At 39.3% G+C, this 13,922-nt stretch overlaps 1 pseudogene; it reads right to left on the bottom strand.

The window, feature by feature from the left end:
• Window positions 1-9,587: 9,587 nt before the first annotated feature.
• LOC132365263 (SERPINE1 mRNA-binding protein 1-like) lies at window positions 9,588-11,458 on the bottom strand (annotated as a pseudogene).
• Window positions 11,459-13,922: the final 2,464 nt, after the last annotated feature.

Here is a 13,922-nt window from a genome sequence, read left to right as displayed (position 1 = left end):
AACCATTGCTGAGGACTGGGCAGAAAAAACAAGCAAACAGGAAAAAGCAAGTCCATTCCTTCCCATTCCTACATTCTGGTGTCCCCCTATTGTGGAACCTAATAGGAAGACAGTTACAGAAGAAAATTCTAGTTTGCAAGATGCCTGCTCAATATCACAAAGCAGGGTATAGAAGGATGGGTTTGGAACTGAGAGAAAATACCTTCGTAATTAGCACAAATGACTAGGATAGAGAAAATGGATAGATCACACAGACTGAGTTAACTGGAGAAGATCTCATGAAAGAGATGGCTATAATATGAGTCTAGAAGGGTGATTTAGGAAGGAGTAAGAAAAGCAGGCACAGTAAGGGAAAAACAAAATTAAATTGGGAAACTAAGTGAACTACTTGGCTAAAACTAGTTTTTATGTAAAGTATAAATATAAAAATATTTATATTTTTCCTAAATTTTCAAATATAAGTTTATCTTTGGATGTTTTATCAGCAAATCAATAATAATTAGTTAGTGTTTATTATGGGGCTGTTGGCTTCTACAGAAAACAAGAGAAAAGAAAGTATATGAAAATTCTTGTAACCTCAATGGTAGAAAAGAGACAAATATGAGACAAAAGGACACCACCCAAGATGGCATATAACTGGCAGATTGTATTTTCCAAAGATGACTGCAACAGTATTTCCCAAAGATGACTGCAACAGTATTTCCCACCCCACATGCTCTTATGCAATATGACCTCAACATATCCTCTCAAGAGGTGGAATCTATTTCTCCACCCCCTTGAATCTGGATGGGCCTGGTGACTGCTCTAACAGAACATGGCAGAAGTGATACTGTGCCAGTTCCAAGCACAGCCCTTTACTGGCCTGGCAGCTTCTGCATCCTACCTCTTAGAAGCCGATCACCATGCAAGAATAGCAATCACCATGAAACCACCCTTCTGTGAAGCCCAAGCTATGCTGGAGAAACCCTGCAGGATGAGATTGCCACGTGGAAGGAAAGAGAGGCTAAGAAGTACTGAGGCACCAGATGTGGATGAAGAAGCTATCCTGGAAGTAGATATCTCCCCAGCCATGAGATGAATCACCCAGTTGAGCCCTTCCAAAATTCCTGACCCACAAAATCACGAACTAAATAAAATGGATGTTTTAAGTCCCTAAATTTGGGGGTTGTTTGTTTCACAGCAATAGAAAGCTGAACAATGACTGAGCACTAAATGGTATAAATGTAATTATTTCTTTTTTTTTTTTGTTTTATCTTTATTGTAGTATAATTGCTTTACAATGTTGTTAGTTTCTGTTGTACAACAAAGTGAATCAGCTATAAGTATACATATATCCCCATGTTCCCTTCTTCTGGAGGCTCCCTCCCATCCTCCCTCTCCCACCCCTCTAGGTCGTCACAAAGAATAGAGCTGATCTCCCTTTGCTATGCAGCAGCTTCCCACTAGCCATCCATTTTACATTTGGTAGTGTATATATGTCCATGCCACTCTCTCACTTTGTCCCAGCTTCCCCTCCCCCACTACTCGTGTCCTCAAGTCCGTTCTCTAGGTCTGTGTCTTTATTCCTCTCCTGCCACTAGGCTCATCAGTACCGTTGTTTTACATTCCATATATGCGTGTTAGCATACGGTCTTTTTCTTTTTCTGATTTACTTCACTCTGTATGATAGACTCTAGGTCCAGCCACCTCATTACAAATAACTCAATTTCAGTCCTTTTTATGGCTGAGTAATATTCCATTGTATATATGTGCCACATCTTCTTTATCCATTTGTCTGTCGATGGGCATTTAGGTTGCTTCCATGACCTGCCTATTGTAAACAGGGCTACAATGAACATTTGGGTTCATGTGTCTTTCTGAATTATGGTTTTCTCCAGGTATATGCCCAGTAGTGGGATTGCTGGGTCATATGGTAGTTTTATCTTTAGTTTTTTAAGGAACCTCCATACTGTTCTCCATGGTGGCTGTATCAATTTACATTCCCACCAACAGTGCAAGAGGGTTCCCTTTTCTTCACACCCTCTCCAGCATTTATTGTTTGTAGACTTTTCGATGATGGCCATTCTGACTGGGGTGAGGTGATACCTCATTGGGGTTTTGATTTGCATTTCACTAATGATTAGTAATATTGAGCATCTTTTCATGTGTTTCTTGACAATCTGTATGACTTCTTTGAAGAAATGTCTATTTAGGTCTTCTGCCCATTTTTGCAATGGGTTCTTTGTTTTTTTTTGATATTGAGCTGCATGAGCTTCTTGTATATTTTGGAGATTAATCCTTTGTCAGTTGTTTTGTTTGCAAATATTTTCTCCCATTCTGAGGGTTGTCTTTTCATTTTGTTTATAGTTTCCTTTGCTGTGCAAAAGATTTTAAGTTTCATTAGGCCCCATTTCTTTATTTTTGATTTTATTTCCATTACTCTAGGAGGTGGGTCAAAAAAGATCTTGCTGTGATTTATGTCAAAGAGTGTACTGCCTATGTTTTCCTCTAAGAGTTTTATAGCATCTGGTCTTACATTTAGGTCTTTAATCCATTTTGAGTTTATTTTTGTGTATGATGTTAGGAAGTGTTCTAATTTCATTCTTTTCCATGTAGCTGTCCAGTTTTCCCAGCTCCACTTATTGAAGAAGTTGTCTTTTCTCCATTGTATATTCTTGCCTCCTTTGTCAAAAATAAAATGACCATATGTGCGTGGGTTTATCTCTGGTCTTTCTATCCTGTTCCATTGATCTATATTTCTGTTTTTGTGCCAGTACCATACTGTCTTGATTACTGTAGCTTTGTAGCATAGTCAGGGAGCCTGATTCCTCCAGCTCCATTTTTCTTTCTCAAGATTGCTTTGGCTATTCGGGGTCTTTTGTGTTTCCATACAAATTGTGAAATTTTTAGTTCTAGTTCTGTGAAAAATGCCTTTGGTAATTTGTTAGGGATTGCATTGAATCTATAGATTGTTTTGGGTAGTATAGTCATTTTCACAATGTTGATTCTTCCAATCCAAGAACATGGTATATCTTTCCATCTGTTTGTATTGTCTTTGATTTCTTTCATCAGTGTCATAGTTTTCTGCATACAGGTATTTTGCTTCCTTAGGTAGGTTTATTCCTAGGTATTTTATTCTTTTTATTGCAGTGGTAAATGGGAGTGTTTCCTTGATTTCTCTTTCTTATTTTTCATTGTTAATGTATAGGATTGCAAGAGATTTCTGTGCATTGATTTTGTATCCTGCTACTTTATCAAATTCATTGATTAGCTTTAGTAGTTTTCTGGTAGCATCTTTAGGATTCTCTATGTATAGTATCATGTCATCTGCAAACAGTGACAGTTTTACTTCTTCTTTTCCGATTTGGATTCCTTTTATTTCTTTTTCTTCTCTGATTGCCATGGTTAAAACTTCCAAAACTATGTTGAATAATATTGGTGAGAGTAGGTACCCTTGTCTTGTTCTTGATCTTAGAGGAAACGGTTTCAGTTTTTCACCATTGAGAATGATGTTGGCTGTGGGTTTGCCATACATGGCCTTTATTATGTTGAGGTAGGTTCCCTCTATGCCCATTTTCCGGAGAGTTTTTATCATAAATGGGTGTTGAATTTTGTCAAAAGCATTTTCTGCATCTATTGAGATGATCATATGGTTTTTATACTTCAGTTTGTTAATATGGTGTATCACATTGATTGATTTGCATATATTGAAGAATCCTTGCATCCCTGGGATAAACCCCACTTGATCATGGTGTATGATCCTTTTAATGTGCTGCTAGATTCTGTTTGCTAGTAGTTTGTTGAGGATTTTTGCATCTATGTTCATCAGTGATATTGGCCTGTAGTTTTCTTTTTTTGTGACATCTTTGTCTGGTTTTGGTATCAGGGCGATGGTGGCCTCATAGAACGAGTTTGGGAGTGTTCCTCCCCCTGCTATATTTTGGAAGAGTTTGAGAAAGATAAGTGTTAGCTCTTCTCTAAATGTTTGATAGAATTCGCCTGTGAAGCCATCTGGTCCTGGGCTTTTGTTTGTTGGAAGATTTTGTTTTTGTTGTTGTTGTTTTTGGAAGATTTTTAATCACAATTTCAATTTCAGTGCTTGTGATTGGTCTGTTTATATTTTCTATTTCTTCCTGGTTCAGTCTTGGAAGGTTGTCCTTTTCTAAGAATTTGTCCATTTCTTCCAGGTTGTCCATTGTATTGGCATATAGTTGCTTGTAGTAATCTCTCATGATCCTTTGTATCAGAGTGAGGGCTGGGGGCTGTAGCCTGGCATCTTGACAGCAGCCTGGCCCTTGCCCCCTCTTTGGGAGAACTCCTTGGAACAGATTTGCAAACTACTGTTTCCAAAGACAGAGACTGCTTTCATTAACTCTGAATTCACAGGTTGGAATGTTATTTGCTTTCTCAAGGTAAATCATTTGTCCTGTAATAAAGGACCCTGAGGGAAAAAAAAAAATATATGCTTTCCTTTTCTCCCAATGGTCTAAGCAAAGTGAACAGACCGTTAGTACCATTGGTAGCTATCACAGAGATAAATCAGACCTGATGCATCCTTTTGGAAGGGCTTTTACAGAAAGGTGGCCTCAAGTCCTAGATCAGGCAGCAAGCCCCAGAGGAGGCCAATGAGAGAAAAGTTTCACCAGAAACCGGAAGAATACCTTATGTTCATGCCTCAGAGAATTACCGGGTTATATTGACTGAAACCTGATAATGATTAAGGATTAATAAGTTGCCTTATATCTAAGTGTTTCTTAAGTCTGCCCTTAAAGGTAGCTCATTAGAAAGCATCATGCATGTGATTAAGACGACAGTGTAGAGCCAAGTGGCCTAGATTTGAATTCCAGTTCTGCCACTTGCTAACTTTGGACTTTGGGTGAAATAACCATCCTAAGTTCTAGAGCTCTGCTCACCAATACGGTAGCCAGGAGCCACATGTGGCTGCTGAGCACTAGAACTGTGGTCACTCTGTGGACACACTGTAATTGTGAGATACACACTGGGTTTCAAAAACTTAGCACAAAAAAATGCAAAATATCTTATCAGTATTTTATACTGACTACATGTTAAATGTTTTAGATAACTTAAATAGACTATAAAATTAATTTTACCCTTTTAAAACTTTTTAAAATGTAGCTATACCATAAAACTTGAAATCTCATATGTGACTCATGTTATATTTCTGTTGGACAGCACTACTTAAAGGGATAATAATAAACTCCGCTCCTAGGGTTGCTATAAGGGTTAAGGGAAATTATCCAAGTTAAGCACCTAGAACAGTACTTGACATGTAGAAAGTTCTCCATTCACTCATTCAGCTATTCATTCACTCATTCATTCATTCAGCCAACATTTATTGAGCAACTACTATGTGCCAGGCACTTTTCTAGGTATTCACATTACAGCATTGAGAACAGACCAAAAGTGGGGGTGGCGGGGGGAAGCCTCTATCTCAATGGTAGTGGTAATTATCTGTCTAAACTCAATGATTATTCATATAAGCTAGAAGCTATGTTCGGTGATTCTAATAAAAGTAATTCTAATGTTTATTGTTCTTGGGTATCATTTAGTGGAAACAGATGCTGCTATCCCTCGCAGTTAACTTTCCCTGTGGAGAACCCAGCTGTTGGAAACATGAGGTCATAAAAAGGTATATTCACCTGGGGACAGCAGGAGGTCCAACTGCAATAAAGACTCTAAGCCCTGACCTTGCAAAACCCAAACTAGAAATAGATTACAAAATCCGATAGGAGTTCAGAGAAGGAGAGATCAAAGGGGGCAGAGAGCTGGGAAAAGAAATCAAGGAAGAGATGGACTCAAAGTTAGGTCCTGCAGGATGCCTAGGGCTAAAAAGGCACCAAGAGAGGAGCTATATCTCAGGAATTGTAAGATTTATAACAGAATAGAATCCTGGATGAGCTCAGTATTTCCACGCTCTGTCTCTGGGGCATGTGCATATGTGTCCGGAAAATTGATTTTTCCTGTCAGATGCTGGCTGGCACCTGGAAGACAGCCCACAGCATGACTGGGAAGATGAATACCCAAGCCTTACAAAGGTGAATCATGCCAGCAGAGTCATCCACCTTATTAAGATGGACCTGTCCAACTTGCTCACTTAAGTCTTTGTCTAGGCTGGTCTTCCCAGTCCTCTTCAGCCCCCTTCCCTTTTTCCCACACTGCAGCCACAGTAACAGAAATCCGGTCATGTTATCCCCCTAATAACAGTCTTTTAATCATTTCCTATTGCTGTCAGAATAAAGACTAAAATCTTTCTTGAGGCTCACAGGGCTCTTGCTCACTTCATGGCATGCTCCCCTTGCTCTCTGTACTCCAGCCACCCTGACCTTTCAGTTTCTCAGCTTCACCTTGCTTCCTCCAGCCACAGGACATTGGCTCATGCTCTTCCCTCTGGTATCTCACTCCTCTACCCCAACCAATGAACTCCTTTCATCTCTCAGCTCAGTTATTACTTCCCCAGAAGAGTAATCCCCCTCCAGCATGCATTTGCATGGCACCATGTCCATTCCTCCATGGCTCGCATCTCAGTGTAATCTACATTCATTGATGGGATTATTTGAGCCATGTCACTTTCCTCTTTCAAGGACTGCAGTGTACAGTAGAAGCTTTGTCCTTTTGGCATCTAGCACAGGGCCTGGCACAGGGGAAGCAGTAATTAAGTATTTGTTCATTTCATTTACTCCACATTTTGGGTAAAGATTAAATAAGTGTATTATATATAGCTTATAACAGGCCTTGGCACAAAGTAAGTGCTATGCAAGTGATTATTCTTATTATTACAAGAGTTAGCTGTGCTAGGCATTGTTCTTCCATCTATAACTATGACTACAGTTTTACTTAACTCTTGTTATATTTAATTCTTGAGGTTTCTTGGTGTGACATTCCAGTTACGGGCCTTTAATACCATCCTTGTAACATGTAGAATCTGAGGTCTACACACTGTGCCTCCAAATGAATTCCAGGATGTCCTCGATTTCACTCTCATTAACTCTTCAAGCTGGGGAGGGTCAATATCAGATATCAAGACTGCAGCTTGCAGGAATCAAATAAATCTATTCATTAGGACTTAGCACAGAATATGATTTAATGTTAAATGCCAGTGATTACTTTTATATTATAATTGTGGTATGGCAGGAAAAATATCACAGATTTTTCAGGACAACAGAGATGAAGAAACAGAGGTTCAGAGTTGTGAGTGATGACAATAATTAGAATCATTAATTAAGAGCTGGACACAAACTAAATTGTTATATGTACCAGTTCACTTAGTTCTATTAACAACTAGGCATTACAACCTTATTTTTCAGGTGAAGCTTAAGGAGAATCAAATATTAAAAATAAAAAAATAGACATTTCTACAAGGAAGATATACAAATGGCCAATAAGCACATGAAAAGATGCCCAACCTCATTAGTTATGAAGAAAATGAAAATCAAAACCACAATAAGAGACCACTTCACAACCACTTGGATGGCTATAATAAGAAAAAAAAAATTTTTTTAATGGAAAATAAGTTTTGGCAAGGATGTGGACAAATCAGAATCCTCATACACTACTGGTGGAAATGTAAAATAGTGCGGCCATTCTGGAAAATAGTCTGGCTGTTCCTCAAACAATTAAACATAGAGTTACCATAAGACCCAGCAATTCCACTCCCAGGTATATACCCAAGAGAGATGAAATCATACGTCCACACAAAAACTTGTACAAGAATGTTTTCTGCAATGTTATTCATAATAGCCACAAGATGGAAACAACCCAAATATCCATCAACTGATGATAAATAAAAAACAAAATGTGTTATAGTGGAATAGTATTCCCAGCAATCCCACTACTGGGCATATACCCGGAGAAAACCATAATTCAGAGAGAGTCATGTACCACAATGTTCATTGCAATACTATTCACAATAGCCAGGACATGGAAGCAACCTAAATGTCCATCAACAGAGGAATGGATAAAGAAGATGTGGTACATATATACAATGAAACATTACTCAGCCATAAAAAAGAACAAGATAATGTCATTTGCAGCAACATGGATAGACCTAGAGATTCTCGTACTGAGTGAAGTAAGTCAGACAGAGAAAGACAAATATCATATACTGCTTATATATGGAATCTACAGATGTAGAAAATAAACTTATGGTTACTGGGGGGTAAGGAGGGAGGGATAAATTGGAAGATTGGGATTGACACATGCACACTACTACATATAAAGTAGATAACTAATAAGGACCTACTGTATAGCACAGATAACTCTACTCAATACTCTGTAATGGCCTATATGGGAAAAGAATCTAAAAAAGAGTGGATGAATGTATTTGTATAACAGATTCACTTTGCTGTACACCTGAAACTAACATGACATTGTAAATCAATTATATCCCAATAAAATTTTTTTAAAAAAATTGTGTAGTGCCCAACAGGCACATATATCCATTAGTAAGTAATTACGGTTATGTAAGAATAAAATTTCAGAGAGCAAAAAATAAAAAATTAAAAAATAAATAAAAAATAAAAATAGAACTACCATATGATCCTGCAATTCCACGCCTGGGTATTTACCCAAAGAAAACAAAAAACACTAATTCAAAAAGGTATATGCACTCCAATGTCCATTGCAGCATTATTTCCAATAGCCAAGATATGGAAGCAACTTAAGTGTCCATAGATAGACAAATGGATAAAGAAGATGAATACTACTAAGCCATAAGAAGATTGAATTGAATACTACTAAGCCATAAAAAAAATCTTGCCATTTGCAACAGCATGGATGGATCTAGAGGGTACTATGCTAAGTGAAATAAATCAGACAAAGAAAGAAAAATACTGTATGATTTCATTTACATGTGAAATATTTCAATAAAAATTTGTTTTTATTTTTATTTATTTATTTATTTTTTCCTAGAAAGCCTGTTTATTGATTATTCTCTCCATGTACGTTTTAGTCAGTGGTGATGCTCTCGATCAAGAAATCCATTATTAACCTAATTTTCTAATGGAGGAAGAGGTAAAAGATACTTATCACCTTCTGTGGAATCTATCAACTTAAGACCAAAATGAATAGCAATATAGGAAATTCAGAAACAGTAAAATTTTTGGTTTGTATTTCATGGATGGTGCTGCTGTTCCAACCTTATAAAGTAAAGCTGTCTGCTTTCCAAATTCCAAAAATTAACATACCTCCCCCCTTACCATACTAACCAGTGCCCTTTGGTTTCTTTAGAACAAGGGTTGATTATGGATGTACAATTTTGATTTGGGACCTTTCACACATACAAATCATACTGAGCGGCCACTTACTTTACAGAGCAGTTTAAATATTATGCATTAGCCAAATTAACTTGTTCCACCCACCCTATTGGAGGAGGAAAAACCCAACACCCATAAAACTACTTCACTTGACAGTATGTGTCTATCAACAATAAGTAGCTTAAACAACTTTCACCAGTAAGGTGTCTAGATTGGTTTTTAAAATGGGAAAGTGACATATTTTAAAAGTAAATGTAATTGAAATTGTGAATCAATTATAAATTGAACCTAATGAACCATGCAGGAGCAAGGGTTAATAAACCAATGTGCTTTGAATTTGTTCAAGTACTGATATTTCTGTATATAAAGATTTAGCATATATAACAGCTATCATGAGAAGTGAAAAAAGACCTTATCCCCAGAAATGAAAATATTAAAACTAAGTTAAAATACATAAAGTAGTTAGTATTCCACACAGCATAAAATTTGACAATCAAAGTTTACATGTCCCAGTTGACCATGTGTGAAAATGCAAAGCAGGTATTAAAACTGCTATTATGTCCAATATTTAAAACCAGTTTGTAATAGGGGGAACATCTAAATCCTTAATTAAAAAACACAAATGAAGTGAAAGCTTTAAACTGGTACACACTGTTCACACCTATATTTCAAGTTTGGAAATGCATATTTGCAAGCAGCAATACAAAAGTATTCATGAAGAATGCATAATCTCTGAAAATTATGAAAACATCCCCACTACCAATACATTTCCTAAATACAAAACTGACTACCATATTGTTACTTCTGTGTAGCAGGAGAAGTTCATTTTCAAAACAGATAAAATTCAGTCTTTAGGTGTGAATGGTATGAATGACAGTCTTTTTTTTTTTTTTTTTTAATTTCTTAGTCCTTTGGGATCCTTAAGCATGCAAGCCTCAAAGAAGAGGGTCCACAAGGAACCAGGGTTGTCTTATGGCATCCAGTTAAGCCAGAGCTGGGAATGCCTCCGGGTCATCCACATCAGGAGCAGAAGCACTTGACTTGTCAGTCCTGATGCCACGGTTTGGACGTCCACCACGCCCACGGCCGCCTCGTCCTCCCCTGCCACCACGTCCTGGGCGGCCAAGATCTCCAAAACTGATCTCCAGCTGAGATGTTATATCATTTGCTGGCTTCCAGAAATGGTGATCCATAGCCGAGTCTTCAGCATGAGCCTCTTCACTCTTTGACTTATGAAGAACAAATCCCTTCTTCCACTGCCCATCAGCACCTTCATTTGGTTTTCTGATATTAAATTCTACTTTTGCCCGGTCCTTGTTTTGAATAGCCTTCCACTCATCCAAAGTCATTTCTTTTGGGCCTTCCTCCTTTACTTCTTCAACTTCATTCTCCTTATTTTCAGTGTCCACAACTGGATGTTCTTCACCTTCAGGTGTTTCCTCGGTCACATTTGATTGCTCCAAGTCACTGCAATTATAAGATATTGGTTTCTGAATGTATTTGGGGGACTCTGTTAATTCATCTTTGACAGTTCCCCAGTTGTGAGATCCGCTACCTCCACACTTGTCCTCATGCTTCAGGCCACTGTAATGTGAAAAAGAAGATCTATCACTTCCACTACGCCTATCAAATTCACGTTTGCCACGAGAATCAAAGCCATCTCCCTGGCCCATTCCTCGTCCACGACCTCCTCGACCTCTTCCAAGACCACCACGGCCTCGGATAGGCCGGTCAATAATCGGTCTATCAACTGAAAATTCTCCTCATTCACCCTTTTCTTCAAGTGGCTTTTCGAATCGTCTTTCACGAGGTGGTCGCCTTTCTGGTCTCCTATCAATTATCTTCCCTTCACCCTGAAGTTGCTGATCAGGTCTTCTTCCAACGCGTCTTATTCCTTCTTTCGTAAGTGCCACGGGCGGCTGCGTCTCCTCCTTCTTGTCAACCACGCCGACGTTGGGGGGCAGCGGGTTCTTGCGGTCTTTCTGGGACTCTTTACGCAGCTGTTTGCCCGCCACGTTGGAGTTTGTCTGGGCTGAGGCCTGAGCTGCGTTCTTGGCCCCAGGGCCCCCAACGCCGCCCCCGCCGGCTTCTTTTTTCTTGTTCTCTGCTGCCTTCAACACCTCGAAGGGGTCCGATTCGTCGTCAAATAACTGGTCGAATCGGTTGGTGACCACTCAGCCGAAGCCTTCCTGTAAGTGCCCAGGCATGATGGTAGCTCGGCGGCGCGTTCCTCCACGGATTGCAGCGGGCCGCGCTGAGCCAAGAGCGCCTGCTTCAGCTCTTCCCACAAGATGGCCAGGCCGAGAGAGGGGGGCCATCTTCTCTTCCGGCGCCAGCCCCAAAATTTTTTTTTTAAATGAAAGTACCAAGAAGGCTAAAATGCCCTATCACTTAATAGGTTTCTTACAACTAAAAATAAATAAATAATAATTGTTATTTTAATCTAATTAAGCTAATAAGTTTTATTAATAATTCTATTATGTTCATTATGTTATTTTTTCATTCTCTCCTCTTTTTCTTCCCGTCAGTCCCTCAATTGGCTATTAGTTCAGTGATACTTCAGCACCTTGAGAACAAATTAAAACTACTATTTCCCAACATTTTATGCCATGACAGGCTTTCTGTTTTGTTTTAACTTTGTCCATTTGTTTTTTTCCTGCATAGTCTGGATTACTTAAGTAATTAATAAAATACGTTTTTAAAAAGAGTTTTCCAAATTAAGGTTAACCTGGACACAGTAGGTCTTTACATAGGAACCATTATGTTCAGGGTTCCTTTTGAAGGCTCTCAGGCAATGCCTATTGATTGCCAGGCCCTGGGCTGGGCATTGAGAATGCAGATGAGTAAAACAATGTTTCTGCTGATAAGGATCCATCATCAAAGCTCCCTCCGCTGGTCAAAGGCAGATGCTTAGGATAAAACTTTCCATCTGGGTGCCGAAATGCTACTACCCTAGCAGGCAGTGGAGTATCTGCTCAATGGCCTATGGTTAATGCACATTTTTGCAGTTATCTCTGATAGGGTGACAAAGAACCCCATCTAACAGATTCCCCTGAGAGTTTCTGAAATTAGGAGAGGTTGCTGTCTGCCTGAGATGATTAAGTGAAGTTCTAGTAGGCAAGAGGAAGAGTTAAGTGACCTTGAGTTCTTTTTAATTCCAGTTGTAAAATCAACGTCACCACTTTTCTGAGGGTTCAGTAGGAAACTAAGATTCCACAATGTCCATTAATTTTATAATCCCTCAACTCAAGCCTAATCATTTCTTTTCATCACTTTTGCTAAGATCAACTATGGCATTGGTTTTCTTTGGCTTAGTATCTCAGGCCCGCTGAGAAAAATTAACTTGTTAAATATAGAATATGCAATGTTCACCAAATGTTTACACACACCACTTGCCTAACGTGCTAACAGAATGGGGACACAAAGAAGGAAAATCCTTCCTCTCACACGGCTCATCTTCTCCCCACCCACATGTGTTAGGCTGACTCTGGAACAAGCCCAAGAATGGTCTTTCACTCCCTAAGGAGGATAAACTGGCTCCTGAGGAACCCTAAGTGGTACCCCTAGAGAGCAGGTTATGGCCTCCTCTCCTGCTATAATGATAGGTGTATAGTAAAAAATTTAACCTTGCTCAAAAAGAGGTCTGCCCTTTGCCCTTGGATTCTGGGATATAATCTCTAAGCCCTTAGAATGTCATGTCTCATAGGAGTATCTTTGTTCGCCTTGGCCTTGGATCACGTAGGATAGCCCAACAATGTGATTTTGAGTAAGTGCTGGCCACACCAGGTAGCCACAGGGTGGAGGCTGGCCACATTAGGTATTAACACTACACTTTAGGATTGGGGCTTTGGTATCAGTGGTGCTAGTCAACTTCCAGAAGGGCTGAAGATCAGAGACTGAGACCAACCCTGTGAGCAATCAATCACACCTGCATCATGGAAGCCCCTGAAAACTCTGAATGTCGAGACTCATGTGAGCTTCCCTACTCCATGTGTATTATCACACGTGGATGCCAGAAGAATAATGCTATCCTGACTCCATGGAGAGAGGATGACTCAAGTTCCATGTTGGGTTCTTTTCCTGGACTCTGCCCTCCCTGTGCATCTTTTCCCTTGGCTGATTTTAATCTGTAACCTTCCCTGTAATAAACCATAAATGCAAGTATGGTTTCAGTGGGTTCTGTGAGTCCCTTTAGAAAGTTATCAAACATGAGGGTGGTTTTGGAACTCCCTCCAAACTCACAGTTAATTCCAGAAGTAAGAGTGGTCTTGTGTGGACTGTGTTCCCTCTAACTTTGCAGTTGGCTAATTTACACAGCAGGTCAGGGCATGGTCTGAGCTATCAACAGATTTGAATTAGGTAGACGTGACCTATATCCTATCCTTCCCAGCACTGAGTGTCCCCCTTTCCTCTCTGCTTCTCCTACACTCTTGCTTAATTCTTTCCTATTTATTCTTCCACTTCCAACTTCACTGCCATCTTTCTCCTCCCCCCCTTATCAAAACCTACCCTGGAAAAGACAAGGGGAATCTGTTTATATGAATGTGTATAAATTGATACCAGATTGCAGAATATAAATGGGCCAACTAGTCAGTTCAGGTGGTATAAACAATAGTTACCCTCACCCCCAAGACTTTCGTATTTTAATTGATAGGCAGCAAATAGCACCCA

This window comes from Balaenoptera ricei, chromosome 4 (assembly GCF_028023285.1).
Source record: "Balaenoptera ricei isolate mBalRic1 chromosome 4, mBalRic1.hap2, whole genome shotgun sequence".
Classification (NCBI taxonomy): Eukaryota; Metazoa; Chordata; class Mammalia; order Artiodactyla; family Balaenopteridae; genus Balaenoptera; species Balaenoptera ricei.
Note: the sequence above shows the minus strand (reverse complement) of the source record. Positions and strands in the feature narration are given on the sequence as shown.